The sequence below is a fragment of the Cygnus olor genome, chromosome 7, assembly GCF_009769625.2.
Source record: "Cygnus olor isolate bCygOlo1 chromosome 7, bCygOlo1.pri.v2, whole genome shotgun sequence".
Classification (NCBI taxonomy): Eukaryota; Metazoa; Chordata; class Aves; order Anseriformes; family Anatidae; genus Cygnus; species Cygnus olor.
In genome coordinates this window covers 31,773,452-31,799,001 of record NC_049175.1, presented here as the reverse complement: position 1 = coordinate 31,799,001, position 25,550 = coordinate 31,773,452, and the positions used below count along the sequence as shown (strand labels likewise).

General features: G+C 43.5%; 1 long non-coding RNA gene across 1 annotated transcript in view; it reads left to right on the top strand.

Moving 5' to 3' along the window:
- LOC121073010 overlaps positions 1 to 25,550 on the top strand; it is a 46,178-nt gene that overhangs the window by 19,371 nt on the left and 1,257 nt on the right. The window contains exons 2-3 of the long non-coding RNA XR_005821466.1: positions 163 to 260; positions 24,950 to 25,039. This is a non-coding gene — a long non-coding RNA (uncharacterized LOC121073010). The remainder of the gene's footprint in view (positions 1 to 162; positions 261 to 24,949; positions 25,040 to 25,550) is intronic.

Here is a 25,550-nt window from a genome sequence, read left to right as displayed (position 1 = left end):
AGCCACTGATACCGATGCAACAGAAAGGTAAATATGTCCCCTCTGCCTGTGACAGGGTTTCAGAAGAGCCCTTGAGAAGCTCATTGTACGAAGACGATACAGGAGATGCAGCCTGACCTTCAGCTAGGCCACACACTTTTAACTGTTCCTTTTTCTTTCCAGGAAAAAACATTCCCGTTCTTCAAGATGAATCACTGGTGGTGTGTTTTTGTGGGCAAAGTGATCGCCTGAGCTACTCTGCAACAGCTACAGCACCACAGGTAGTCTGGATTACCTTTTTCATAGCACCTCACGTTTATTTAACGGTCTTAATGCCTTTTTCTTCCAGGTTCATACACTTTCAAGTTCCTAAATTTTACTAGCTATGTACAAATAACCAGAATCAGTTATGCAGATATGATTGGTTATTATGTTTCATGAGATACTGCTGGTTTTATAGATACTTTATGCTGGACTTATTGAGCCTTAGCACAGAAGGGAATTGGTCATACTTTTCCTTTTAGAAATGTTAGAGCTGCTTTCTCTAATTTCAGCCAAATTTTTAGCAGGAGTATTGCACTGACCCTATATTATCTGCAAAGATTTTGAATGCACGTTCATGTTACCCTTCTGTGCATTTGCTCCCCAGCTGTGAGAAGGATAATTTAGAGAGGATGGTGTTTTTCCCTTGTATAAATTCATTCGTATTCACTTCAAAGACCAAAGTGAGCTTCGAACCAAGGTATGCTCTGTGCAGGCTGTCTTCACAGGGATGAGTTTTGCCCACCGTGACAGTATGTTCATAGCCTCGCTCAGATGATAACTGAAAATGACTATGCAGAGGACTGTGTTTCTCCAGAGATGCTCTAAATGCCTGCAGCTCCGAGGACATGGGAACCTTTTTAGCCCATTTCAGGATAAAACCTTCAGTATTTAAGATCCACTCTGGTGCTGCAAGCTCTTAAAAGTAATGGGCTCTGCTGCTGTAAAGTGATGTAACTCCACTGACATCAACTCCTTCTCTGGGGCTGGAGCTGATTTGCATGAGGACCTGGCTGACTATGCTTACAAACCTGCCTTCTGTGATCTCCTATAAACATGTCTAGTTAGGACACAGTTAAAGCTGAAACCAAACCAGCACTTAGGAAAACATGCAGCTGCAGCTCTTGGTCATCATTGTTGTAATTAGGGTTTCATCTGTTTTGCTTTGCTGCAAGGCCTTTAGAGCATTAGGGATGACTAGGGATATAAAGAGCAGATTTATTGTTATTAGTTGTAAACCTTGTAGCACAACAGGAAAACAAAACAAAACACACACATTAATCTGTGCCATGACATAAAGCATGCAAACAAATCATGACAAGTAGCAATAATTAGTCATTTTGTGCTATATTTAATTTCAAAATGATCAAACCATTGGACTAAATATTGCTAGGACATATACTGTGGTAGTTCTGCTGCAATAGCTGTCTTCTGCTCTGAGCAGCACCACCTCCTCCTCCTCTCAGGGCCAGCCTAGGTGGGGCTGTCAGCATGAACAAACCTGCCCATGCACAGATCTGTGAAAGGTAGGGTCTCCCTGAAATTAAAATCTTGTATTGGCAGAAAAATTCTGCTATAGATCTCTCCTAATGATCTAACCAGCCTCCTGCCTATCCCCTGAAGGCCTGGGTAGAGCACCTCTGTCATAGAGCAAGGCTGCTCCCAGAGCTGAAGTGAGCATCCTCCTCCTCCTCCTCAGCTGGGGATATTCCCCTGCACTGAATCGTGGAGGAATCAGAGCTGGTAGCTCCATGGTGCTGTCTTGAGGTAAACCACTTCAGCTGTTGTTGGTATACAAATTTTGTCTTTCCAGTCACAAAATAGCTTTTTTTTTTTTTTTAAATAATAAATCTTAGTCTTATTGAGACACTTTTCCAGAACATTTCCTAGCCACTTCTTTTTTTTTCCTAACCTGAAGTGTCACTGTTTTGAAAAAAATGTTATTTAAAAATGATAATTTTGGAAATAACCCTATTTTGATCCTTTTTATTTATTGCAAATTTGTTAAGAATAAACTTATTTATTTTTATTTCCTAATTGTGACGAGCTGGAGGAGTGTAGTGATACTTCACACAGCACGGTTATGCAGTTTGGAGCTTAATGGGAGATGTGATTCCTGGGCTACAGAGCTGGTTGCAGCTTTGAAGGAGAGTCCAGCCTGAGAAGTGGTTTGCTCTGGCTTTTGCAAACTTCATTAGTTGGGACTGAAGTCAACCTAGACTTCTGGCACAGAGGAAGGTCTGTACAGTTTTCAAGGTTTCCTGCAGACTAGAAGACTGTCTAGCCTGCGGGCTTGGCTTACGCATAGCCCCACTCCAGCCTTAGAAGGCTAGTCCAACCTGGGCATTTAGCCTAGCAGAAGTTTGAGCTATCCCAGAATATTTAGTCCAGCTGAAGATCTTGTCCAGTTCAAAAACATAATTTTAGCCTGGGAAAAGGCTAGAATAATTCAGGATTGCAGGAGGGATTTTTTTTTTTTTAATCTAAGATTTATGTTAACATGATTAATCTGTGAATCTTTGCTAAATTAGCCCAGCTTCTATGGGTCTGAAAATCCCAGCAAGCACATTTTCCCTGTGCTTTGTTTTGTTTTGTTTTTCCAGTGACCAATGTCTCTGCCTTTCTCTCTCCACTATCTGTGTCTGCAGCAGTGCTGCAGTGCTTTTGTTCCAGGCCCTCGTACAAATGACGAAGTGGGGCCCAATATCCAACCCACTGCTTTCCCTTGTTATAGCTGCCTGGCACCTGGGCTCTCCCAGTCTTCTTCTGGGCCTGGCCTGCAACCCAGAATGGGTGGATGTGAGATGACTGCATGAGTTCTCTCCTCTTGGAGAGGTGACTGGCATGGGGACAGCCCAGGACCCTTGTTGAGATCAGGGAAATCTATCAGGCAGGACAGATGACATGCTCTGGGCTGGAAGGGATAACAGCACTGCTACTTCACCTCTTTGTCTTTACCGTTATCATGATTTGTAGGGATAATTAATAAAAATCTACAAACCTTCAGCCTGCAAACAGAGTTAAGGCACTAAGCATACCCCAGTGCACTACGATGCAACAAGTAAGAAATGATTCACAAGACATTTCCCCTCATTCCCAAATAATGTTAAGAGCAACATTGGTGGTCCCCTGCATTTCCCAGCTCCCTGTAGCTGGATGACAGCAACCAAATGGCTTCCCTACCAAAAGGCCGCGGTTAAAAGTCCTTCCTCTGCAGATACCATGGTGATGAGTCTGGCACAAATGCCTGGAAAGATAAATATAGCTAGCACGCTGCTCCTGGGGCTGGATATAAATGTCTTCATTCCATGTGTGCACTGTTACTCCTGAGATAAGGAAAAAATGGCCTATAAAGTCCTCGTTGACCTGAGTCAATTAAAGCACAAAAAGAGCAGCTGAGTACGGCAGGGGAAGGCAGCTGCTGTTTATCAGCCTGGACCTCGATGCTCTCCCTGTTCGGTGCTGGGGTGAGTACAGAGGGAGGACAATGCAGCCACAGAAGACGGAAACAAAACCAGGAAAGTAAAATGGAGGGAACTCATCTCTGGGGGAACGGCACTTTGAATGCCGAGTTGCTTTGGTTCCCAATACCCTTTGGTTCATGGAGACTGATCACTACCAGCTTTGTTCTGTGGCCCCTGGTGAAAAATAAAGGATCTGCTTCGTTCAGAAAATACTTTGGAGGTCAGAAAGTATTCTTCTTTCCCCTGGGGTTTTCAGTCCCAGTAGGGGGGCAGATCTGGTTTCCTAAATACAAAGAGGAGATCTAACAACGTCCTCTCTGCGCTGGTAGGGAAGGGGTGAGGGGAAGCCCTAGTGACCCAGCAAAACCACACAGAATAAAATCCAGTGGAGATGTGGGCAGCTCAGCCAGCCTTTCGCATGTGATGGAATTAAACATGAGAAGGCAATTTGCATCATCCTTATGTGAGAAAAGAATAATGTTGCTTTCTTTTTTTTTTTTTTTTTGTGTGCTAATCCACATCAGTGGCAAAGAGGGTAGGAGGGAACTGGCAAGGGTTATCTTTGACCTACTTCTTTCATAATGCTAAAAACAGCCCTTTTAAACAAGAAACAATGGCAAAGCAAGGGTCTCAAATGAGATTCTGCATTTCCTCCCTTCCCACCAGGGTAAATAGCTGCCAAGATGCTGAAGGTTTTCAGCTCCTATTGCTACACATTTCAGGGAGACTGTGTTCAATGCACCCACATATTCCTTGTGTTGGAGGGCAAAGCACAGTAACATGCATGTGGTTTACTACACAGGAAGGGTGAGCAGGACCCCCAGCAATAGTCTATCTGATTTCAGTCAAATGTGCACCACACCTGAGTACTGGCACCTTTTGGGGCTGGCATATCATTTCATGGTCCTTAAGAAAGGAAGTGGGATTTAATTTTTAAAGTGGGACTTAGTGAGGAAAAAAAAATTCCCATTAAGCTGATTTCAGCAGACACCACAGTTTGTGGAGCTGTTCCCCTTTCTCGGCAGCGTCTCATCCCCAAACATGCCTGGGCCTCACTCCTCTGAGCAGCCTGTGGGCCCACGTGTGCTCCACCATTAAGAAACGTGGTAGGTTGGACTGAAAACTTCCTCTGAAACAGCTTGTCAACAGCAAACTGGACTTTTAATTAAATTGAAGTTTCTGATAAAAGTCCCTGCTTTGTCCTTTCCTTCCTCCCCCTACCTCTTTAAGTCAGATAACTGAGAATATCATGTTTTATTTAGAAATATCAAAAGGATGTCTTGTGGGAATTTTGTTTCCCAGATGGACTACCTGTTCCCTCCTACACCACAAACAGCTGCCTCCTTGCCCTGGAGAACAGTTTGAAGTGTGTGACAGGGATGTAATATGACAAGGTGCATGACTTTTGAAGAAACTCGAAGTATTGAAATATTACTCTGAGGAGGTTCCATGTCAGTTAGTACTTTGGTAGAGATATATATATATTTTTTCCAATGTTTCAAGATTTTTTTCACTGTAGTCTAGTCTTATGTTGAATGTCCTGTACATGTATTTGCTGTTGGCATACTGGCAAAGCTGAGCAATGGAGAAGGGGATATGTGCTGTACAACAACTGAACTATGCCACAATTTTAGAAGAGACTCTACAGCGTGGATTGAGCCAGACACAGTGATTATAAACAAGGTAGGTGTGCATCATCGCTAGGTTATTCCTTAGGAGGGTTTCAGGGAGCTCGACTTTGTTCAAAGTCCTTCCTGCAGTTCTTTTAGCTGCACTTTATGTTTTTTGTTCTGGTACACCAGAGGAACAGCATCATGTCTGGAAGGGTATATGAGTGATACTGCAAATTCTGTTGCTATGGTTAATCATAGACAAAGAGGTCAACAGGAAGGTTTTTTTTGGCTCCAAAATTACATGTGACTTAATACCATATAAAGGTCTAGTTCTTCTGTGAAGATGTTAATGAAAAGGAAGGAGAGACATGACCAATACTGCACTAAATATCTCCTTTAAGACTACGACTGGCAGAAGACAGAATGACCTGCTTTCTCTCAGTGCCCCTCCTTCTGCTCTACCTTGAAAGCACGGGGAGATGAAAATCTTGTCGAGATAATCAGCAAAATGTAAAGATCTGAAAATGTGCTGAAGACTAAGAGTATTCAGGAATAAGGCAAGGGTGTCCAAAGAGTGTCTGAGAGCATAGCATATAGGACACACCCGTCTTTTCTGCAGGATGAAGGACAAGGCAAAGATGATTACCCTCTGTAGGATGAAGGGAAGAGCACAAACAAAAAAGTAAATGGCAGCATGTCAGAGTATTGGACTCCTTCATCTCCTGAGAAATTTCATCACAGGGGACGATGATTGCTTTCAAGAGGCTGTGAAGAGAATATGTCTGGTACATGCAGCTCTGCTATCTAGAAGTAAACAGGGAGAGACAGGGGAGTCTCCTGAGGTTCAACGGGGAAGTTGCTTGAGAAATGCTTGTTCCTGATCCTGCTTTCTGCAGCAGTGACAGCACCAACACACAAAACCTGCTGGTCCTTGAAATGAAATGCCACAGATGGGATCTTATGGTTAACTGATGAAGTATTTCAGAAAAAGAGATGGTGAGGAGAAAGATTAGTGTGAAGACGACATTCCTGGCAAGAAAGAGGGAGCTCCAGCTGTGTGAACTCATCCCAACTGCTTGCTGAAGGCCTTGGCCTTTGGATGTGTAGCAGAGGGCAGCCCCAAAGGCAGACTTTCAGGGTCTGAAAGATGTTCTCTGCAAGGTGCAGCGTGATGAGGATTTAGCACCTAGGGCTGCTAGGTGGTAGGACTGAGGGAGGAAGTAACAGCAACAAAACTGTAACAAAACTCTTGGTCCGGGGGCCCTTTATCTCCTGTGGCACAATGTACTTTGCCCTAAATTTGTAGCAAAACACCCAAGCTCCGGAGACCCTTCTGCCTGATGCTTGTAGTGCAGCACTGAGCATGGCTGCAGGAAATCTGGCAGGGGGCTTGGTCCTTTTTGTCCTGTGCCCCTTCTCTAAAGCCAAGCAGCGAACCACCAGGGCAGTTCTAGGATCAGGAAAACCTCCTGTGGAGTGGCTTGTCACAGGCTCAGGTGCACACTTAGCAATAGCAGAGATCTGGGGTTGGTTAGTGGCTCAGGTCACCAGGGTCAATCGTCTGTAACCCCAGTGTTACCTGGTGCAAATGAGACCAGCATTTGGCCAGCAAATCTATAAAATGTACATAATGGAATTGTGTCTCTCTGCCCCATTCTCTATTTACCTGCTCCTTTTCATTCTCTGCCGTCTCTTCTCAGACCTGACTGCTTTCGTTATAAGGTTGAAGGGCAGTGCCGAGTGAGTACATTAATCTCATACATTTTCATGAATATCAATTACCACTTCGATTCCAGGAGATTTTTTCTTACTTTCAGCAGAGTTGAGACTTAATGCTTTACACAGACCCCATCTCAGGTAAAACCTGGGGGTGTTGCTCCAAATCTGAGCCTGCCATCTCTTCTTCCCATTGCCTCCCACCACGCTGATAGACCTTTGCTTTTTTCCTGTTGTATCTCTGTATACAATGGTTATCAGGAGAAGCCATTCCCCTTTCTGCCCTTGAAAGGCAATATCCACACAGGCTCTCAGGCAGAATTTGGAGTACAGAATCTCTGCTGTTCAATTACCATGGAGCTTAGCTCTTTCATGTGTGACTAGATTTTTTTTTTTTTTTTTAACAGCAAGATTGAAGTTTAAAAGTACAGAAAAATGTCCAGTGTTTGAGATGGAGGACAGCATCTGGTGTTGAAACTGGCAGAATTTATGGACTGCTGGGAAAGAGGACTATTTCAGAGAGAAAAATATTTCTCTTGTAGTCTCAGTGCAGTGCCAGTGATGAGGTTCAGATCATTATGACCACAAAAAGGCCGAAAAGCATATAGCAAACTTTATATCTATTCATTTCTACACATGAAACTACCTTTTGCTTTCAGGGACTCCATTTTACCCTTTGTAAAATAATCTCTGGCTGCACAGCAGCAGAAGTAAGGGCAGAGCAAGCTGGCAATATGTCCAAGGTATTCTTTATTTGAATTACAAAAATGCCAGTGAACTTTACTTACGGGTTAGCATTTGACTTTGCTGGATGCTCTGCAGAAATTAAGCAAAAAGGCAAATCCACCCAAAAGGGATTTTGGTGTAAGCCAGTGATTCCCTGAACTTATTTTGCTCAGGTACCGCTGCTGTGGGGCTGGGACTGCCACAGGCTGCAGCTCCCCCTGCCACCCTTAGCGCTGTCCCCTGGGGACAGACGGTGTGCTCCGTGCTCTCAAGTGGAAATAAAGGCAACCATTGCTGCTGCCAGGCTGTGGGCATGCAGAGAGGGAGACCAAAGGCTCAAGGCTCAAGCAAAGCAGTGGCACGTTCCCTGCAGTGGGAGCTTGTCTGCTCCTTGCTGGTGAAATCCCGGTGGCTGACACCAGTGATGGTAGAGCTGCATCCCCCACAGGCAGGGCGATCTCACCCCTTGGCAGCACCTTTCAGACACACTCCTAAAATGGCTGAGAGCTGGAGGGTGTTACATGCGTGCTGGCTAGGCAACTGAAGCAAGGGGAAATATGTGATCTAAGATACTTCTATTAATTTAGGGTCAAGATGTGACAGCCTACCACGAAGTTTTATAGCTATAGATAGTAACAGGAACAGTGACCTTTAATTATAGCAAGATAATGGGCACTGTTGTAATACAGCAACAGCTAAAAATAAGAGCCGGTATAAAAATACCAAGTATCTCTGAATGTGATCACATTTTCCACTAATGGAAAACATAGCTCAACCCTCTGCCTTGCTGAAAAATATTTTCTTTTACAGATGCTACGTTACAGTTAGATGCAGAGTTGGTCGGGTTAATTCAAGGCATCGTATTTGAATGGCACATGCAGAGTAACAAGAAGTGTGTGTGGATATTCCCACTTTGGTTTAAGCTGGAGTTATTAGATTTTAGTTGAGTTTGATTTGATTTGGTTTGAGTTTGAAGTAAATGAAACCACTGGTGAGTTAAAATAAGAGAGACTCTTCAATGCATTTGCATTAGCAAGTAATTCAGTGCTGCAGATGTGGAGGCTGAAATGTGCTGAGGCCCTGACGTCCATACTGTGTGATTTTGGGGGGTATTACTGCAGCTGATCTGGTGGTCTTGTTTCATCCAAGAGCAGTCCAGTGGATGCCACCCCAAGCTTGGAGAGTGAGGATGGGTAGGGCAGTTGCTTCAAAAACACACTTGGGATCTGGGCTAGAATGCTGACGTGGTGGCTTCCTGGCTGACTGAATGGCCTTCGGTGGGTTGGTGCACGTTGGTTTGTCCCAGAGGGCAGGGATTGCTCCCAGCCCCTGAGTCAGACCTGGGCTGCGTCTCCCATGCCAGCAGAATGGAGACGCTTGCCATCACCCCGAGCAGCCCCTGCAGTTCCCTGCCTCGAGGAGAGGCCTTCCAAAGTGTCTGGTATTTCTTCTGTGGATTGAAAATACTTTGGTTTGCTTTCCAAATATTAAATTTACCCATCTGTAGCTGAAGCTCCTATTAATGCACGGAACTTAACGTCACTTTCCTCTCGCAGAAAGTTCAGCTGCCCTGTTGGAATTAAACCAGTGACCTAAGACAGGAAAGGATTGCTTACAACTCAAAACATCGCCGAGTAATACAGCCTGTAAAAGCAGACATAGTTCTCAACTTTGAAAAGCACTTTTCACTTCTAAAGACATTTGGGTATCTAGGTTTTTGTTATCTGCAAGGAAAACTTCCCACTCTGCAGGTTTTGCTGGCAAACTTTCTGCACCTATTCAGATAACACAATTTGTGGATTGTCTTGAAACGCACCGACAATTGCAAGCTGTGAATAGCAGCTCTATTAATATGCTAGTCAGGACTACCATTACGGCACAAATTATGGGGCGAACCGAAGGAAGTGCAGACTGCTGAGCACTTAAAAGCAACCAGACCACAGCCCTGCCTCGGCACACATCCTGACACGATCGGATCTTTCCGATATCTGTTGACAAACTTTGGCTAATGTTTCTGCTTGCCGAAAGGTTTTCTGCCAATACAGCAACATATTGCAGATAAAACCTAATGAGCTGAGTTTAACAAAAAAAATGCCATGTGGCTTCCTTGCAGTGATGCCCATCTGTCGGCTTAGTGAAGCAGCAGTGTGCTGCAGCTGTACCGCTTTGCTTTTTATCAAATCAAAATAAAGCTGTGCACCCCAGAGTCAGGTATGATAAACAGGCCAGCAAATTGCCTTACACGGGTATCATACAGCTCCTTATCTGTCTCACTTTTCAGAGCAGCGTAACCAGATGGCTTCTAACGGTGGGGGAAATTTTCTCCGTTATGTTTCTGGCATTGAGCTGGAGGGATGTAGTCCAGAAGTCCACCACCAAAACAACAGATATTTAAATTGGACTGGGACTGAGATTACAGCCTGCAAACAGAACTTTTGAAATTGAAGCAGATTTCATTAATAGCGAAGGAAATGCCTATTTAGAGTGGGTCTGGTGGAACAAAAAGGATGCAAAACAATGAAAAAAGAGTCTTTGTGAGCAGCCTCATGGAACAATGAGGAGGTTGGCCTTCCTCCAACCTCCTGGCCGGCTGGTGCGAAGCAACTGGCCTTCCCACACCTCCCTTATTTACCACAGGGTCTGGAAACAGGCAAGACTTCCCTGGCCACTGGGTGGTGGCTGGCAGCATCCTCTCCTGCCAGGTCCCTCTGCAGCTGTGGGTGCAGGGGAGAACAGCTGCTCTGCGGTGGTTGGAAGCATGGCCATAAAGAAGGCTTGGGGATACGGAGCATCTGTCTGTGACAGAAATCCCTGCTGAGAGCAGGATGTCACAGGCTAAAGGCTTCAATTTCTCCCGGCTCATCTTTTTCCTGGTTCATTTGGCAGACCGATCTGAAGTGTAAAACGTGAAAGGAGTTTGCTCTTCCTTTAACCAGCCAGTAAACAAATGCATTAGTGCTTTTGTCTAATCAGTGACTTTGGCATCAATTCCAGGTTTGGGGAACAGTTAAGAAGGGTCTGGAGTCAGGGAAAAGCAGTTCTTGTTTGGTACACGGGGAGTAGAAACTCTGTTAATGCATGTGCCATGCCTTTGTGGGTGGGTTTGAAGTTCACTTGTTTCTAGGTCTGAAAGCCAAATTCCTCATTTGCTGCCAATGTGTACGCGAGCCCCTTCTATGGCTGGGAACACGCCGCAGATTTGCATGAGTTTGTGCTGTCACCAAGAGAAAAGTATGAAACGGAGCAGATTGTTACCAAATTATCACTGCTGATGAACTTTTTCAGCACATTACATTTTTGCGAATGTAGACTTCTCCGAACGTTTGTGTTGTAAGCATGTGTGTGTGCAGGTGTCTGCTCTGTGGGTTGTCAATCACACCAACATTTTAAAGGCTAAAACCTGGAGCTTCTCAGTTGTGAGCGCTCAGGCTAAACAGAAAATAAAAATGTCATCTTTAGAAAGCCAGCTGAAGGGAGGCAGAATTGGCAACTTTTGTCCCCAGATCATTAAAAAATTATCTGGATCCCCTATCTTCCTGAGGAGCAGACTGTTTACATTCATGTACCTTTGTTTGTAGGCAGGAGCCTCATTTTATGCACAGATAACTGAAAAAGTTGTCTTCTTTTCCCCTATTGCAAGCACTACATGCCTCAGGAAAATGTGCCTCTGAAAATGAGCAAAACAGTATTAAATAAGCTATAAAGCTGCTGAAGGTCAGTGCTGACACAAAAACCTAACACACCTCATTCTTGCTCATAAGACATTTCAGGGCTGTGAATATTGTGTACTGGGGTCATTCCTTGCGATGGTGAAGGTTGTGTACACGTGATCTAGATGAGACAGGACAACCATATGATCAATGTCAGAATAAGGCAGCCCTCATTCATGGTCTTCTCTTCATCGTGTTGTGGCTGCATCCTGTGGATATAAGAAAATGAGCATGCACTTCTGAAAAGGCTGTCAGAATTAACATGAAGAGCATTGAGCTATTGTACAGTGTAGTGAAATCTGTTTCAAATTCTCTCCCATTTCTTATGTTCTTCAGGATGTATCTTTTTAACTCTTTTGCACTTCACCCCTGAACAGTAAGCTGTATGGAAATCCTTCCTAAGCAGCACGAAGAACATTGCAGAAAACGGTTCCTTTCCAGGATGCTGCGATTTGCCTAAAAGCATGTTGAACAATTTGACTTTCTTCCTGGTATTTTATTCATGACTGCAATTTTTTCCTTTTAGCCAAGCTGTAGTTGAGATGAAGAATGAACAAGATGGCTGAGTTAAATATAGCACTGGGGCTGAAGCATAACAGACTGTCCAGGGCTCCAGTTGTAAAAGAAGAAAGAAATTACTTCAGAGAGGATTAAGCTCTCTCTTGCTATAGAAGTTGTACATGATGTCAAAGAGTGAAGAGTGCTGAACAGCATGCTAGGAAAAGGAAAATCCTACAATGCTGACCCAGAAAATTAACACGCTGCTCAGTGGTTAGCTCAAAATGGAAGAGGAGTTTCACGACTTTTTCCCAAACTAGTGACAGCTGTGACAAAGCCGTAATACGGAGTTACAACTCCAGCTTTGTTCTGAGCATGTGTGCATGCCTCCAGGTAAGGAAAAGTCACTGCTCAGCTGCAGGGATGCCCCAGAGAGAGCGAGCTGCAGGGTGAGCGCTCTGCGGGCTGGACTGAAGCAAGAAGTAAAGCCAGGCTCCCTGCCCCAGTTGAACTCCCAGGAGTAATGCCTGCCCTGCACCTCCTAATATCAGGAGGCATGAGAATTACTGCTGGAAGAATACATAAGACACTCAAATGGAGGGAGCGGGCTTGGATGATGTCCCTGACCCTGTCCTTGGATGATATCTCTGGCCCTTTGCAGGGCAGAGGTCTGTGGACCTGTTGTGGAGTAGCCATGCCGTAGCCTCAGGACCAGCAATGCTCATTGATGGGCGTGCAGCTTTGGGGCCTGGCTAGCAGCTCCCTACCCATGTTGGCAATATTGACCTGTCCAAGTCCAACAAAAAGACCTGGTCTGCCCCAGACAGTGAGTAGAAGGAGGGAGAGCTGTCTCTGAGAGCTGGTGGTCAAAAGCCATGGGGCTGTGTCTGTTGCTATATCTCCATCCCTGAGCATCTGCTGGCTTTCCAGAGCGGCAGGCACAGGGGACCTGCTCACACTGCTGTCCTCCTCTCTACATAAATGTAAATGCCCCTTCTGTGAAGCTAGGAATGAAAGAAAATTGCACATTGAGAGCAGGAACATTCATTTTTCTGTTGATTAAACTAACCTGAAAAGAGTGGTGATTAACAAAATGTTTCATTGAAATATGTCCAATTCCTTTCTCTGTACAGTAGCCACTACAGTAAAATGCTGTTTATGCTGAACATAACGCAGTCATCATAACGCCCATGGAACAATTTAACCCACATGTGCACTAACTTCTAGAAAATCATTCCCCTTCAATATCCACCATTTGTGGGGAAAAGGGGCTGCTGGACACTGGTTTGATTTTAATTTGTGTGTCTTCAGATCTACACTAAAGCTATTTGCCCCCGGAGTTTCATGCCTTTTATGAAGAATGATTTAATGGAAAAGAATGTGTTTCACGTTTAGTGACCCTGAGCATTAGAAATGGGTGAAGAATTGATTTTTCGGTTTGCTGACCAAGCTAAGAATGTGTGAGGAAAATGTTTGAGGGTTGATCCCCGTGTCACCCAGCTCCCCAGCTTTTTAATTTTCTCACAGATACATAAAATAAAAAGCCAAAACAGATTGTGTTGGCCCAAACATTTCTTTGACATAGAAAAAAATATGTTGTTCTGAAAATGTGAAAATGAAAGGCTTGGCATGTTTTTTTTTTATCAGGAAGAAAAAAAAAAAAAAAACACAAAAAAACCCACAACCAACCAAACAAAAAACCTCCACCAGCAACACTGTGTTTTCCAGTGTAAACACTGGAATCTGTGAACTAGGTCAGTTGACCAAGCCTGCAGTGTTTTATTCCCTGAACTTTTGGGAATGAGTAAGGTCTGATCCCCCACTCCAGCAGCTCATCAGTAGTGCCAGCTCATCGCGAAACTGGGACAACTTGTGCAGAACCAGTGCCCAGTTCTGCTGGGCTCCCAGAGCCTGGGCTCCCCCTTGTCCTCAAGGGAAGTGAGCAGTAACGGCGGCCTTGTCCCTGTTCACTTCGCTCCTGAACATCTTGTGTTGGTGCAAACCAGCAGTAGCTTCAAACACAAGAGGCTAGAGTATGATCCAATAAAGAGACCACTAGTTGCTTGTTCTTTAAAAAAAAAAAATATCAAATTTTGAGTTTTTCAGTATAACCTCAAAAATTCTCAAACATTTTTAAACATAGGAAGGAAAGGGGTTTGACCCGTTCGCAAGAATTCATCTGAAACCAAGTTAGATATCTGTAGATACTTAAATGCCTCATGATCATAGTCCGTACCTCCTCATGGTTTTGTACTTGTGGAATTCATCAGTATGCTTTTTTTTTTTTTTCAGCTTAGAAAGGGTGGTACAACTGTATATGAGGTTGTTTTGTTTGCTCTCAGATAAGCTGGAATATTTTATAACATTTTCTGGTCAATTTTCCAGTCCTGTGTCAGTTAAATAAACTTTCTGATGTTAGCAGCAGAAAGCCTAGGCCTGTAATAGTTCTCTGTTAAGCTTCCTCTTTGCTTGTTGCCCCAGAAGATGTTTTCCATTGCCTTGCTTCTATTTATATGAAAGGCCGTTATGTGATATATTTTAGGAGCTTTTCCATGAAAGACTTTGGAAAGTCTGATTCTTGGTTATTGAAAGAGGAGGTGTTGAAAACAAGTGCTCTGAAAGCCAAGAAAGTCAAACCTGGAATGTTTCACAAGGATGAAACTGCTTGATTTTAAGAGCTTTGTCTCTCTTTTACCTGCTTTTGTGTGCTGTCCAGTCTGCTAGTCTTTGGGAGGGAGATATTATTAATTGGAGAGAAGGGAGAAGCATGAATGAAAAATGACCTTCCATCAAGCAAGAGCTGTGGGCTGTTACCTATGTTTGCCCCATCCCTGCATAACTGGTTAGAGCTGTATGATTCTTCCTTTCTTCTCTGAATGTGTTTGACTGTGGTTGCACTTCCTTTTGTTGGCGTTGGAGCATGAAGGAGCACAATGAAACACTAAATAATATGAGGTCAAGGAGTCACTCAATGGAATTGATAGGAGGTAAACAGAGCAAATGAGTATAAACCAGCTGCAAAATGAACAGCGGCTGGAAACTGGCAGAGAGCTTTTAGGCATTAGAGGATACAGCCTTGCAACAGATGCCACAGACTTAATTAGTTTAAGGAGAGAGTTTGATCAATTTATGAGCAATTTTACATGGAAGAGATATTTCTGAGAGCAGGTGTGAGTCCCAGCAACCTAGAAGGCCTCTTCCAGCACTAGTGTATTGCTCTCACAGGCAGAAGCACATGCAGTAAATGCTGCCATGCATAGTTTAGAAGGCTTAGGGAGGAAATTATCCTTAGGGAGGACAGGAGTTTCCTCTCTGACCCACTTCTACTTACAAATTTTTCATTGCCTCAGTAGATTAGAAACGTCTGCTTCCATGCTGTGGGAGAAGAGGGTCAGGAGGACAGGTGGGCACATCCTGCTTTGTGGTTGCATGTTTGGGGCAGGGCAATGTGCTTGGCAGCATGGTTGGTGGAGTTTTAGCACCAGAGGCCTTCAATTCTGGTGGCATCTGCAATAAAGGACTGGCTAGTCTGGAAAAAATCTTTGAAACAGGAGATGAAGTGGGCAGGCTGGGGTATGCTCCTCAGGTTCAGGATCTGTGCTGAACCCTAGGCCAGGATGCTAATGAAAATAAGCTATTCCCCACAGGTGAGCCTCTGCAAACAAACATCCATGCTGGGAGTGATGTGTTAAGAGCATGTAGTGCCTAGAAGAGCGCAGGGCAGCTTAGTTCTCTACAGGGAAAGAAGAACAAGACCCAGTACAGGAGATTTATTATCTGGGTTAAATATAAAGCATTTTGAGTAAAAAGGGAATGAATGCCAAGGGGTTAGTAAATTTTGTATAGACAGTACCTAGGCTGCCTGCCTCAGCTACGTAAGGTGCATCAAATAAAAATCCTGTAGGATGCAGCAGCTCCGCTGGCTGATGAGAGCTCAGCCAGTTGCTCACCATTGCCATGAGGGCTTGGTGGGGAGCACGCTGAGGAGGACCGGGACTGCTGCGGAGCTGGCAGGGGAGGCCAGGTGTCTCCAGCACTGACAAGCCCTGCCTTTTGTTACGAGAGCCAAAAGTGTTCAGCTCAGGAAGAAACAGAAACCGGTGAAGCAAGACAAAGATGCAATCCATTGTGAAAGAAAAACCCTGCGTCCCAGAGAAAACACGTTGCGTCACACGCTCTGGCAGAGACTTCAGGTTGGCCTAATTTAATCAAATATTCATGTCATGGCTTTCCCTCCTCCTCCTGTGATGGCAGCTGACATCGATCACTGAAAGCCTTTGACTGAAATTGTCCTTGTTGAGTCTGGCTTCTATTTCAGTGTCCCCCTCAGCAGCACCTCTTCACACCCTTATAGATCTGCACATTTACTCCTGTTATCCAAGTTAAGGAGCCTTCAGCTCTGAAGATCTGCTGTCTCACAACCAGTCTGTGTGTGCCCATGTTGATTTGAACACAGAGCACATCCAGTGAAGCCTACTTGGACAATTCTGATATACCAGTATTAGCATGTCATGGCACCTTCTGTACAGCTGGCAAGTGTGGCACTTTTTAAGAGCTGAAAAAAAAATAGCATTCATGAAATTCTATGTCAAGTTATTGGCTATCCAATATCTCGATAGTTTTGTTCTTTCTTGTTATGCAGAATCAAATTGCGTGCCTGCAGAATTTGATAAAGTGTAGCACTTCACACATCTGCAGCTGCCTAACCTGATTACAGTAGTTTAATTCTGCTTGATATCAATCAGCTCCGTACACAGTAAGATTAATTATCGCTGTCACTTTGTCAGCTCTGTAATAAGAAAACATAGATTCTGAATGGCAGATGCAAATTTGGTGGGAACAAGAAGAGTGAATTTGCCTCTCTCCCTCCCCAGAGTGGGAGACAACCTCCGAAAGGTGAGCTGACTGGGAGGTGATGTGCAGCCTGGAGCTGGGATTTTCAGCTGCTCCAGCCCTGTGCTGCAGCTGGGTGCCTGTTAATACCGAAACCGATACCTCTGTTCTGTCAGCACTCCAGAGCATTTCCAAATTCATTTGCCCACTCAGACTAATTTTATTTTTCAGGTATGCAGTAGTAAGCAAGGAAACTAGCTGATCCCAAACGCTCATCTTAAGGAGACTGTTTGTGCTATGTGTTTGGCTCTCCTACACTGTACCTCTTTATAGTGATTTACACTGACTCAGAGTGGGTGTAAAACGCTGCCAGATCAGAATGGCAACGGCTTCCACCTGCTCTGTGCTGCTATAAATGACTACACAGGAAACTTGGACTGAGAAGCTGCCTGCTGTTGCAGAGGTGACAGACATAGCTGTTATTTTGCCTTGTTATTGTGCACTGGCATTCCAATGTAAAAGCCGTGTTGAGCTGCAAGTTACAGTTTAATTTCCCTGATTCTTTGCTGGTATGAGGTAGCTCAGTTGTCCTACTGCAGGGGTAAGGGAGAGCATCCACCAGCTGCCGTAACCAGCAGGGGGTGTGCAAGGCTCCGAGCTGGGAAGCTGTGGCAAACTTCACTCTTCCAGCTTCGTCCCTGGAATAAAGTATGGGGCATGGATCGGGGAAAAAAGCATGTGTTTTGGTGGGTGGCTGTTAAGGAGCCAGTCATAACCTTTTCAGGCCTAAATCTCCCCTTCTGAGCCAAAGTTAGCCTTGGAATAGAGAACTAGGAAAGGAACAGCCAGTTATTTCATGGTAATAGTGCAGTTTTCTAAACACATCTCGTCTTTCTGGATTCGTGTCCTCTCCTTTCCTTCATCATCCTTCCGTACGAAGCGACACAAGGTCCTTGCACTGTGGAGATTTCTGCTCTGCTGGACCTTTACTCCCTATCTTGCAGGTAGAATGGAGTAAGCACCAAAACCAGAAGGCCATGGGTATTGCTATTTATTTATTTATTTTTTTCTTGAAAAGCTGGTGAATACGTGGAATCAGCTGTAACCACACAAAGAGGCAAGGCAGCCTTCTGGAGGCCCAAACCTTGCATGTATTTGTAGTGAGATGAGATGGGGCCGCCCTGCCTGTGGCAGGATGCCGTGGTGCCTGTCCGTGTGCCTGGGCTAGGCTCACCGGGGCGTTTTCTTGGAAGCTGATTCAGTTTGGCCTTAGAAGTATACTTGCTCGGCCAGGGCTTCCAGGCTGGCTGGGCTGAGCTGTCAGGAAACATACTGAAGAGAGACAGGCTTAAAAACATTGTATGACAAAGGGTGTTTAACTTAGATCCGCTCTTTTTCCCCTTCTGCTGAAAGCCCTCTAGAGCTTCAGATGGGGAATTGAATAAAGCACAGCTAGAGTTTCCAAATATTAGACCAGTTGTAGAAGGAATGGAGGAGAAGGCTATGAGCTGCCTAGGATGTGTCTGTACAAAGCCGGGAGCAGGACCGAGCTGTCTGTCTGTCCTCAGACAAATTCCTCCTCAGCCTGCAGGAAGCCGTGCCTGAATATGCCTTCAGCACCTGCACCTTGCTCAGGCAGTTTCCTTTAGGCTTAGTAACGCTGGGCTCTTCAGGTATGGGACTTGTTTCTCTCTGTTGACTACACAAGGAGCTGAAGTGCTATGAACAGTCCCCTGGAGAAGCTAAAGTTGCTTTTGCTGACTCTGAGATGAACCTTGAACTCTAACATGGCTACCCAAGGTCTCAGAGCACTCTCACACATGTAATTTATAGGAAGAGTTTCCACTGTAAAGCAGTCCATTGGCCCAGAATTAAAATATCTAATTAAAAACTTGTTACTAAATCAGCCTGTGGATGGCTAAGAGATGGCCATACACAAATTGGGCTTCTCTCTTCCACTGACCCATGGTGGGAGCTTGAATATTTGTTTTTCCTCAATGTAACAAACCCTTTATTCACAAATTACACCCCCACTCATACCAACAAAGCCCTAAAAATACTATTAATCCTGACAGACAGGGTGCTGCAATCTTACTTCCCTAAGCCACAAACAAGGGAAAAAAATAAAATAAAAAGATGTATCATGCATAATACCTGTTTCATTTCCTTAATATACAGTGCATATATCACTGCAGTGGCAGGTGGGCCATTATGGACTACCAAAGAGCTGCCTCCAATATATTGCATACATGAGAGGCTGATATTATGGGAACTTTAATGCCTTATGATGAACCCCTGGCGTTGTTTGTCACATTCGTGTGTTAAATTGATTTGATGTTAAAGCTCGCTGCTGATGGCTGTATCTGCCACACCGGGTAATTCACAGCGTCTTTCTCAGCGTTTACTTCTTCATGTCGCACATTTAGGGAGAGTGAATGATGATAAACTGCAGGAATATATTTAACCTTAACTGTTATTAAATGATCGGTCTTCTCACTGTTTCAGCTGTCAGTGGCCAGACAGATACTTGCTAATGACTTCTGCCTTTAAAGGATGTGTTGAAACTCCTGAAATTCATCAGGGCGGTTATTCATGCCATCATAATGACATTTTTATGGCTGTAAAAAAGGGCAACTAGAGTGTGTGTGTGGATAAGCTCTGCGTTCCTTCCCTTCCTGTATCAATTGTCGAGTTGTTGAGCTGGGTGCAGGGACCAGACCAGCAATGTCTCTTTGCTGCCTCCATTTTGAAGATGAATTGTCTTGCCTGAGAAGACTCGAGTGGGCAGCAGGGCTCTGCTTCAAGAAGCCAGGCCATTAGGCGTGCCGAAGGGTGGCCGTAAGGTTTTGATGGCACTCCTCAAACACTTAAGCTAATTTAAGCCTCAGATAATGTTTCTGTGAAGAGCTGGCATCGGTGGCTCTGCTAAAATCCTGTCTGCTTGCAAACGTCAAAGAAAGCTGTGCTCCCTGGGGGTGGCTCATGGGAGAGCAGGAGAGGGCACTTCTGCTGGTAGCCCCACAGCTGCCCCTCCACACGTTTCTGAGGCTGCCCTAGGTCTCTGCTATTGCTCAGTTTGTCCATTCACAGACCAGCAGCTCACAAAAGCTATTCGTAAATCCCTTCTGTGCTTCTGTTGTTAGGTGCCACAAATGTGCTTGTGGAAGTGGGGTTGATTCAAAAAATGAGCATTACAACTTTTTTTTCTTTTTTTTTTTTTTTTTTCAACAGATGTTTTGAATGAATTAGCTGAAGCTACAACCTTGCGTTGTCCTTTGCTAGAACTGACAGTAATTGTTTTCATGGTGGGGCTGTCTGTCAAGCAGAAACCCAGTAGAGAGACCTCTCATCTCTCTTCTCCGCAGCTACAGAAGACTAATTTTCACTTTTGATTTAGGTTGGGCTTGAATAAGTGACCTGCCTGAATGGGAAGGACTTTTCCAGTTGCTGCAGTTGCTCATTTTAGAGTGATTTTGATCTTGTTTCCTTTGATGCATTCCTACTGCTGTTCTTCTCTTAATGACGCTTATTCAGTATTTTTCTTAAACACCTTGCCTTTACTGAGAAGCTCCTTGATACAAATCAACCATTATTGTATTAGGGAGATGTGCAAAGCAGTGACTGATACAGCAGGGCAAACTAATGGCTCAAAACCAGAATCACTGAGGAGTATAGGTCTCTCTCTTTTTCTATTTTTTTTTTTATTTTTTTTTCTCCTCTATTATTTTCTCCCTGCTCAAAAAAAAACCACACAAAGTGTATTCTCAATAGTGAAGAATACAGGAAGGGGAGGAGGCATTTGTCACAGCAGCTTGAGTGCTGGAAAGGGACCATTTGAAAAGGACAGCGGATGAAAAGCCATGAATCAATATTTCTATGTGCCTTCTGCTGCTGTTTATTTGAATCCATTTGTTTTGCTGACATATTTCCCATGTGGCTGGAAATGCTATTTCCTTTGATAACATCAGCAACTGATGTGTTGCATTTGCTGTACAGCTAGGTGTGTCCTAGGCAAAGGGACATCTCTCTGGCTCTGTGAGTGTTTCGTGTTTTAAAAAAACAAGTACATGTTGACTTTTATCACTTTGATCTCCCAGCTGTGTAGCCCTGTGTGATAGGCACTGGGTTCTGCTGCTGGGTGGTGCCTTTCTTGCAGGGAGTGAACTGACAGTGAGCAAGCGGCTGTTGACCAAGGGCACACCATTATTTCAGTTGCATGAGAGCTCTGGGATTTAACGTGATGCAAGGTCTCCTGGAATGAATGCCTGGGAGGTCTAGCAGGTCTGCTGCTGATACTGTGTGCAAGAGTGCATACGGAGAGGATGTTATCAGCAGTGAGCACTTCTACAGGTTTTCAGAGCTGGAAAGGGCCACTGCATTGTGAGCCAGCACGCATCACCCGCTGACAGGTTTACTAAGTGGAGAAGCTTGTAACAGAGAGTCCACTGCTCCCTTCACTGGCCAAAACCCCTAATTACATACGTTCATTGTTGAAAAAGTATCCCTGAAGCCTAATCTCTTTCTGTTTGTTGATTGCAGCGGTGTAACAAGTGTGCAGAGGTGTAACAAATATTTAGTCCAATATTGTTTAAATCCAAACACTCAAAATGCAAAGAATTATAAAAGATGAAGTATTTCAATAGGAAATGATATGGTCACAACTGGAATAATGGACAATTTTATTATTATTATATATGTAGTCTACATATAGAAATATATTAATATTATTATATATGGGTATATGTACATACAAGCTGTAGGCTGGTATTTCAACAAATCTGCAACAACTATGAGAAAATAAAAGGCAGATTTTGTTAAGCTGCAAAGTAGGCTTTGTTGTACAAAAGAGGAGGTGATTTCTATTTATCTGACTTCCATTCAGTACTTGTTCTGAGATGATGTCACTTCTGCTAGAAGCTCTCCAGCTCCTGCAGGAGTAATTTTAATGAATGAAATATTGCTTTTTGTAAATATGCTTTTACATTTATGTAGAAAACGTATCTTGGACTCTCTCATCATCACTGGTATGTGGAAAAAGCAATTATATTCTCTTTCAATATTCAGTAGGGAAGGAGAAGCTTTCCAGTGAATCACAGCATAGAACTATTTATGCTTTGGGGGGAGTAGAGAGGGGAGGGGAGTGGAAATAGAAAACATTTCCTGTGCTTTGCCTGTTTTCAGTGACCTAGATTTTTTTTCTCGTAGCCTCTCCATAGTTACCAGAATATCCATTTTTTCTTTTTATGTTTTGTTTTGTTCTCCTACCCTGGCACCTGCAGGAGGTGATTTCTGTGCTCTTTGAGCATGGGATCAGTAAGTGGAGAAGAGCACATTCTTTCTTTGTAAAAACGTGCAGTCTTCTATAGTTTTTCCTATTCAAGAGCTGCTTGAAAGAGCATACCTTTCAAATCTAATTCCTGCTATTCAGGAGGTGGTGCTGAACAAAGCAGAGGCTGAATACTTACCTCTTCAAGGGAATTCTCTTTTTATCATGAAGCCGGCTGAATTCCAGCTCAGACTGGCTGCTCTTTCTGCTTTTTGAAAGATGAAGAGGCAGATACTGACATAAAAGTGTACAAACCACCAGGTGCCAGTCACCATTGACTTGAGTCTCACTGCACACATCGATACGGGAATTGTCAGTCTGTTGCTTCTGAACTATGAGGGTGTGGAAACAGATAAATAACCTGGTTCACTGAGGTTCAACTTCAGGAGAACACTCCTACCACCTGAGTTGTTCTTTTAATTCTGTCTACAGCTACTGAGGAAATAGCACAGAGCAGCCATGTTGCTAGAGCACGGCCTTGTCTAGAGCCCTGGGCCCTGGGCCTGCTCCCTATTGCCCACAACATTCACCTGTCCAAAAGGCACGCTCTTTTGACTCGTGAAACCTAGTTTTGTTCCTGGTTAAAGCAGGGCATCAAGGTCACGATGGGGAGGGACACGGGCTTGTCGTGCCTGAGTCTCACCTCTGAAGAGCCAGAATGTGGAGCAGATTCGCACCCTGACCTGAGAACTGAGGAAGGCTCTGGGGACACACTAGACATTTCCTAGAGAGGTCACAATACTGCGTGTTCGGAAAAAGAGCATGGAGGCTTGGCTTCACCTTTTTTTTTTTCTTTTTTTCTTTTTTTTTTTCTTTTTCCAGAAATTTGGAATGTTTGGCTCCAAGGAAACTGTTTATTTTGAACTTATAAACTTACCAGCCAAGCAGCTTCTGACATCCAACTCATAAATGCAAATTAGCAGCATTAGCTGATTGCCACGTGTTGCAGGTTGATGAAGTTCTGTGAGCTTTTCCCAGCAGTTCATGAACACACTGAAATATAAGCACAAGGGTAGTCCTGTGGATGTGGCATTTCCTAGCGCTATCTGAAGCATGTTCTCTTAAACAATATTTGACAGGTGAATGCAATAGACAAAATATGATCCTAGTGTGTATATGGAAAGCAGATGCAGTAAACTGCGTTCAATGGCTCAGAAGGGGGTAGCTGCTACAAAACCTGACATAGAGGATAAATTATGAGATGCTATTTCTGGCCTCTGGTGGGAAAAAAAGGTGGACGATGGAAGATCGACTTGAAAACAATCACTTTAAATGATTTTGGAACTGTATAGGCTGGAGATGTGCTGCATTTACACTGATGTATGAGTCCAGAAGATGACCTAATTCCCCTTATTTTTGTCACACAGGCTTTTCTTTACCTATTTTGCTTACAGAAGATTCATTTAAAGGGAACTTAGAGTCATTTCCTGTCTGTGAAGCTACCCCGCTAGAGAGGCTACTTGCTGACTTTTTATTATTTTCTTTTATTTTTTTTTCTTTCTTTTTATTATTTATTTATTTATTTATTTGCTTTTAGGTAACAGATTGATAAGTATATAATTTGGTGTAATTCATCCAGTTTCTCCTTAGTGATTTATTTACTTATTTTTGCATAGAAGTTAACTTCTTTTATAAGGCAGCACATAAAAGCTCACCTACAATATGGTAATTCTTATTACACCTCAACAGAGAAGTGTCGAAGAAAGTTATATGAAAAATTGGTTAGAATCAGCTGAGATTTCTTGCTGTAATAAGAAGCCTTCCTTGTGCTTTTCTTAATTATGCATTGCAGCAGTGAGTGTTGTAGTAAAATTTTCACATGCCTGAAGCCTCAGTAATGAATACACATAAGGAGAAGTGATTTGTTTATTTTCCCATGCCCTATTATTCTCTGTAAATAAAGCTTGTTTTGTTTATATTTGCTCCTGCATTGTTTTCCATTCACTTTGTTGTTTTGTAGCATCTTCTTTTTGACTTTGATCTTTGGATCCAGCATTTTTAGCTGGTGTATATCAAAGAAATTGCACCAATGAATTAAGATGTTTAAAAGCTAAGTCCCTCTGTTCTAGGCTTAAGCGTATGTAAAACTTGTAGAGTTTGCAATGTAAAGCATCAGGAATGCTATGATAGCTCTGCTGCCACTATAATTCTGCCAACAAAAGTTGCCCTAAAAGGAAATATGACTTAGAAATTGCTGTTTAACAGAAAAACACATTTTTTCTTGTACTGTATTAAGATGAAAGAGTATTGCCTTTGAATTCTGCTTTGACTTCAAAGAAGATCTCTATAAAACCAAGTGAATAGGGCTCTGACTTAGAAATAAAATGTCAGGAGCAGCTTGCAGGAAGGACAGGAGCAGAGAAACTGCTTGTCCTGAAGCATAATCTGTTAATGTTACATAGAACAACCACAACAGGGATTGATCCAATATTTTTTGTAGCACCAGAAGATGACATTTGAAGGGTGCTGGAGTTTTAGGAATCCTTTAAAAGCCTCATTCTCCTTCTATTCTCATTGCAGGGGGGTGGCACTGTGCCTCAGAAAACAGGTAAAGGAAGGAGATAACGTAGTGAGCTGGGAGAGAAATCAAGGGCTCTCTTTGAAGTTGACCTTCTAGTTTGCTGTGCTGAGATTATATGACTGACAGGAACGGAGGTGGGAGGAGAGCAAGTTAGGCCTGGGACACAAACAGAACCTGGGTGGGTAAAGACAGGCTGAAGGGAAGAAATAGCTGAAGTAGGGAGAAGATTAGAGAGGACTGAGCAAGGAAACCAGGCAGGACGAGATTTTAATTGGTGAATGATGCCAAAGCACTGGGTTGGTTTGGGGGAATGAGGATGAAGCACTGACTGTGAAGTTTGATTAAGATAGGGCCTCTTGCTGCTCTGGTAATAACAGTAATCATGTGGGCTAGAGGCTGGTGTCTGCCTGTGGCTTTGTTCCTTGGCTAAGAACACAAAAAGTCTCTCACATTTCTTATTTTCTTTGTCTGTAAAACCTCTTGCATTTGTATTATTCCTTTCACCCTAAAATATCTCCCAGATGGGACAATTTGGCCTGCTGAGATCTTGGAAGAGATCTGACCCTGACCAATGCAGAATGGAAAGTGGGAAGCAGCACCAGATCCACAGGGTACGTGGGTAGAGCTTCCTTTAAGTATTGAGTTAAAAGCAAACCAAGAAACCAGGCAGTAACTGTGATAACCAAAAAGAGACTGTCATTAAAGCCTTCAGCTTATTGAAAGAAAAAGTTTTAATGGACCAGTATTTCCTCTCTTCTCATATTTATGGAAAGACAGTAAACCAGTTTAAAACTCAGACATGGTGAATGCATGCATTATTTTCCAGCAGGGGGAACCATAGATGCTGTTTTTCTGTTTCCAGAGAAAATACGAAGAATGAAGAAGTTGATATCCCCTATCTAATACAAAACAAAGACTAGGCGCCAGTTCTTCTGTTGCTGCGTGCTGATGGTTCAGGCCAGCTGGATATGTGGTGCCCAAATTATTTCCAAGAATGTCTTAGATGTGACAGCAAATGAAAAGTGTAATGGAGAAAGCTTTCGTACTATCTGATTGAAATCTCCTAGAAAGACTTATTTTTGAAACAGCAAGAGAAGCGCTACCTGAAGCTTAAAAGCATTT